Here is a 6,321-nt window from a genome sequence, read left to right as displayed (position 1 = left end):
GAGACATTGTCCGGGTATATAAGAGACTTTTGTCCGGGTATATAAGAGACTTTTGTCCGGGTATATAAGAGACTTTTGTCCGGGTATATAAGAGACTTTTGTCCGGGTATATAAGATACTTTTGTCCGGGTATATAAGAGACTTTTGTCCGGGTATATAAGAGCTGTTGGAGTGAGTGCCACTGAAACATTGTCTATTTACACAGTGACTACAAGCCATAGACTATTGGAGTGAGTGCCACTGAAACATTGTCTATTTATACAGTGACTACAAGCCATAGACTATTGGAGAGAGAACCACTGAAACATTGACTATTTATAGTGACTACAAGCCAAGGACTATTGGAGAGAGAACCACTGAAACATTGTCTATTTATAGTGACTACAAGCCAAGGACTATTGGAGAGAGAACCACTGAAACATTGTATATTTATACAGTGACTACAAGCCAAGGACTATTGGAGAGAGAACCACTGAAACATTGTCTATTTACACAGTGACTACAAGCCATAGACTATTGGAGAGATGAACAGAGTCTTTAGGTGTTTATACATGCCGAGAGACCAACTCAAATGACACATTGGGTTGCTGTCTACAGGGTACAATACAAGCCACGGACGTCAACAGGGAGCACGGACAAACGGACGGACAGAAGGACATCGGACTGTTTCAAGACAAGCCGTTGACTTCAACAGGAAGCACGGACGAACGAACAGACGGACGGAGAGACGGAAGGACAGAGGGACATTGGATGGGTACAATACAAGCCGTTGACTTCAACAGGAAGCACGGACGAACGAACAGACGGACGAACAGAAGGACGGACAGAGGGACATTAGATGGGTACAATACAAGCCGTTGACTTCAACAGGAAGCACGGACGAACGAACAGACGGACGAACAGAAGGACGGACAGAGGGACATTAGATGGGTACAATACAAGCCGTTGACTTCAACAGGAAGCACGGACGAACGAACAGACGGACGAACAGAAGGACGGACAGAGGGACATTAGATGGGTACAATACAAGCCGTTGACTTCAACAGGAAGCACGGACGAACGAACAGACGGACGAACAGAAGGACGGACAGAGGGACATTAGATGGGTACAATACAAGCCGTTGACTTCAACAGGAAGCACGGACGAACGAACAGACGGACGAACAGAAGGACGGACAGAGGGACATTAGATGGGTACAATACAAGCCGTTGACTTCAACAGGAAGCACGGACGAACGAACAGACGGACGAACAGAAGGACGGACAGAGGGACATTAGATGGGTACAATACAAGCCGTTGACTTCAACAGGAAGCACGGACGAACGAACAGACGGACGGAGAGACGGAAGGACAGAGGGACATTGGATGGGTACAATACAAGCCGTTGACTTCAACAGGAAGCACGGACGAACGAACAGACGGACGAACAGAAGGACGGACAGAGGGACATTAGATGGGTACAATACAAGCCGTTGACTTCAACAGGAAGCACGGACGAACGAACAGACGGACGAACAGAAGGACGGACAGAGGGACATTAGATGGGTACAATACAAGCCGTTGACTTCAACAGGAAGCACGGACGAACGAACAGACGGACGAACAGAAGGACGGACAGAGGGACATTAGATGGGTACAATACAAGCCGTTGACTTCAACAGGAAGCACGGACGAACGAACAGACGGACGAACAGAAGGACGGACAGAGGGACATTAGATGGGTACAATACAAGCCGTTGACTTCAACAGGAAGCACGGACGAACGAACAGACGGACGAACAGAAGGACGGACAGAGGGACATTAGATGGGTACAATACAAGCCGTTGACTTCAACAGGAAGCACGGACGAACGAACAGACGGACGAACAGAAGGACGGACAGAGGGACATTAGATGGGTACAATACAAGCCGTTGACTACTGTCGATAGCAACTGGCACTTTGATTAATATAAGTGACTTCTGTGTTCTTATGGCCTTGACATTCCACATACACACGACAGCTGTGACATCACAGTAGACAACACAGTATTGATCTGTTATACGAACGTCCTCGCACACTGAGTGTGTGCTTCCAAAATGGCACCCTATTCCCTATTTAGTACACTACTTTTGCCCGGGGCCCATAGGGTTTGAACAGGACCCATAGGGTTTGAACAGGACCGATTGGGTTTGAATAGGACCCATGGGGTTTGAACAGGACCCATAGGGTTTGACCAGGACCCATAGGGTTTGAACAGGACCCATAGGGTTTGAACAGGACCGATTGGGTTTGAATAGGACCCATGGGGTTTGAACAGGACCCATAGGGTTTGAACAGGGCCCATAGGGTTTGAACAGGGCCCATATTAAAGCTTCTAGTGTTCTACCAGGACCCATAGGGTTTGAACAGGCCTCTGGTCAAAAGTAGGTCACTACTCAGTGATTAGGGTGTCATTTGGAACTGACCCACTAACTGTAATGTGATTTTGGGGACTTTGAGACAAAAGGGCTCGTTTCTAACTGTCTCAGTTGATAGCAACAAAGATGTTTATGTCCGAAAAACAACATAAATTCACCCAAATCATGTTCCATTATTAAGGCTTCTAGTGTTCTACCCTCAGCAGGGAAGAAAAGGGCCCCTCCATATTCCCTATGGCCCCTGGTTAAAAGCATTGACCTCCATATTCCCTATGGCCCCTGGTTAAAAGCATTGACCTCCATATTCCCTATGGTCTCTGGAGCAGTGACCTCCATATTCCCTATGGTCTCTGGAGCAGTGACCTCCATATTCCCTATGGCCCCTGGTTAAAAGCATTGACCTCCATATTCCCTATGGTCTCTGGAGCAGTGACCTCCATATTCCCTATGGTCTCTGGAGCAGTGACCTCCATATTCCCTATGGTCTCTGGAGCAGTGACCTCCATATTCCCTATGGTCTCTGGAGCAGTGACCTCCATATTCCCTATGGTCTCTGGAGCAGTGACCTCCATTTTCCCTATGGTCTCTGGAGCAGTGACCTCCATATTCCCTATTGTCTCTGGAGCAGTGACCTCCATATTCCCTATGGTCTCTGGAGCAGTGACCTCCATATTCCCTATGGTCTCTGGAGCAGTGACCTCCATATTCCCTATGGTCTCTGGAGCAGTGACCTCCATATTCCCTATGCTCTCTGGTTAAAAGCAGTGACCTCCATATTCCCTATGGTCTCTGGAGCAGTGATCTCCATATTCCCTATGGTCTCTGGAGCAGTGACCTCCATATTCCCTACGGTCTCTGGAGCAGTGACCTCCATATTCCCTACGGTCTCTGGAGCAGTGACCTCCATATTCCCTATGGTCTCTGGAGCAGTGACCTCCATATTCCCTATTGTCTCTGGTCAAAAGCAGTGACCTCCATATTCCCTATGGTCTCTGGAGCAGTGACCTCCATATTCCCTATGGTCTCTGGAGCAGTGACCTCCATATTCCCTATGGTCTCTGGAGCAGTGACCTCCATATTCCCTATTGTCTCTGGTCAAAAGCAGTGACCTCCATATTCCCTATGGTCTCTGGAGCAGTGACCTCCATATTCCCTACGGTCTCTGGAGCAGTGACCTCCATATTCCCTATGGTCTCTGGAGCAGTGACCTCCATATTCTCTACGGTCTCTGGAGCAGTGATCTCCATATTGAAAAGGGGGTCATTTGCAACCAGGTCTCACAGTCTCAAGTCGGAATTAGACGTTCATCCCTGTTTCCCAAACGTCACATTTTGAAGTGTTTGGTTACTTCGTACTTTATCGTTCGAAGGTTAAGTTTGACTTGCCAAGTTAAATAAAGGTTCAATTAAAAATAAATACAAATCTTAAGGTTTAGTCATTAACTGCTAAATCTTAAGGTTTAGTCATTAACTGCTAAATCTTAAGGTTTAGTCATTAACTGCTAAATCTTAAGGTTTAGTCATTAACTGCTAAATCTTAAGGTTTAGTCATTAACTGCTAAATCTTAAGGTTTAGTCATTAACTGCTAAATCTTAAGGTTTAGTCATTAACTGCTAAATCTTAAGGTTTAGTCATTAACTGCTAAATCTTAAGGTTTAGTCATTAACTGCTAAATCTTAAGGTTTAGTCATTAACTGCTAAATCTTAAGGTTTAGTCATTAACTGCTAAATCTTAAGGTTTAGTCATTAACTGCTAAATCTTAAGGTTTAGTCATTAACTGCTAAATCTTAAGGTTTAGTCATTAACTGCTAAATCTTAAGGTTTAGTCATTAACTGCTAAATCTTAAGGTTTAGTCATTAACTGCTAAATCTTAAGGTTTAGTCATTAACTGCTAAATCTTAAGGTTTAGTCATTAACTGCTAAATCTTAAGGTTTAGTCATTAACTGCTAAATCTTAAGGTTTAGTCATTAACTGCTAATTCTTCAGGTTAGTCATTGACTCCTAATTCTTAAGGTTTAGTCATTATCTCCTAATTCTTGAGGTTAGTCATTGACTCCTAATTCTTTAGGTTTAGTCATTATCTCCTAATTCTTCAGGTTAGTCATTGACTCCTAATTCTTAAGGTTTTAGTCATTATCTCCTAATTCTTCAGGTTAGGCATTATCTACCAAATCTTCAGTTTAGACATTAACTCCCAATTTTTCAGGTTAGGTATTATCTCCTAATTTTTGGGGGTTAGTCATTATCTCCCAATTCTTCAGTTTCAGTCATTATCTCCCGATTCTTCAGTTTAGGCATTATCCCATATTCTTAAGGTTAGGCATTATTGCCAAATTCTTAAAGGTTAGGCATTATCTCATATTTCTTTGGGGTTAGTCATTATCTCCCAATTCTTCAGTTTAGACATTATCTCGTTATTCTTCAGTTTGGTCATTATCTCATAATTCTTAAGGTTAGACATTATCTCCTAATTCTTAAGGTTTAAGACATTACCTCATAATTCTTTGGGGTTAGTCATTATCTCCTAATTCTTCAGTTTAGGCATTATCTCCTAATTCTTCCGTTAAGGCATTATCTCCTAATCCTAGTGACCAGTTTCCACATCTTCTCCTCAGACATGGGTGAACGTCGAATACCATTTTGTATCACCCGAATGTTAATGGTTCTGCTCTCCTCTGTTAAAACCAAATGGAATAAGCTACTGTGCAGTGTGTGTGTGTGTGTGTGTGTGTGTGTGCACTGTGTGTGTGTGCGGTGTTTGTGCGTATGTGAAAGAGAAAGGGTGTGAGAGAGAGAGAGAGGTTGAGAGATTGAGCGTGAGAGATTGAGGGTGAGAGAGGGAGAGCGAGAGAGAGGTTGAGAGATTGAGCGTGAGAGATTGAGGGTGAGAGAGAGAGGGAGAGAGAGAGAGGTTGAGAGATTGAGCGTGAGAGATTGAGGGTGAGAGAGAGAGGGAGAGAGAGAGAGGTTGAGAGATTGAGCGTGAGAGATTGAGGGTGAGAGAGGGAGAGCGAGAGAGAGGTTGAGAGATTGAGCGTGAGAGATTGAGGGTGAGAGAGGGAGAGCGAGAGAGAGGTTGAGAGATTGAGCGTGAGAGATTGAGGGTGAGAGATTGAGGGTGAGAGAGAGAGGGAGAGGTTGAGAGATTGAGCGTGAGAGATTGAGGGTGAGAGAGGGGAGAGAGAGAGGTTGAGAGATTGAGCGTGAGAGATTGAGGGTGAGAGAGAGAGGGAGAGAGGTTGAGAGATTGAGTTTGAGAGATTGAGGGTGAGAGAGGGAGAGAGAGAGGTTGAGAGATTGAGGGTGAGGGAGAGAGGGTGAGAGAGAGAGGGAGAGGGAGAGAGGGTGAGTAAGTGTTTTCAGAATGTGAGTTTCGCCTTCTCCCAGCTGCTAGATGCAATGTGTGTGTGTGTGTGTGTCAGCGTGCGTTCGTGCGACTCCAGTGTGTGTGTGTGTGTGAGCATGCGACTGCAGTGTGTGTATGTGAGTGTCCGTGCGACTGCTGTGTGTGAGGCTGAGAACACCCTACCACTCTCTGGGGAGTGTCTGTATCAGTGTGTGGAACTTCAGTGTGTGTTAGTGTGTGTGAATGTGTGTATGTCTGTTAGTGTATGTGTGCCTGTTAGTGTGTGTGTGCCTGTTAGTGTGTGTATGTCTGTTAGTGTATGTGTGCCTGTTAGTGTGTGTGTGCCTGTTAGTGTGTGTGTGCCTGTTAGTGTGTGTGTGCCTGTTAGTGTGTGTGTGTCTCTCTCTCTCTCTGGAGAGTGAATGCATCAGTGGAGGAGTCTAAACTACTTCTATTCTGTGACTCAATTTATCATCCTATTGTCATCAAAGATCTCTCTCTCTCTCTCTCTCTCTCTCTCTCTCTCTCTCTCTCTCTCTCTTTCTCTGTCTCTCTCTCTCTCTCTCTCTCTCT

This window comes from Oncorhynchus kisutch, unplaced genomic scaffold (assembly GCF_002021735.2).
Source record: "Oncorhynchus kisutch isolate 150728-3 unplaced genomic scaffold, Okis_V2 Okis07a-Okis12b_hom, whole genome shotgun sequence".
NCBI lineage: Eukaryota > Metazoa > Chordata > Actinopteri > Salmoniformes > Salmonidae > Oncorhynchus > Oncorhynchus kisutch.
Note: the sequence above shows the minus strand (reverse complement) of the source record.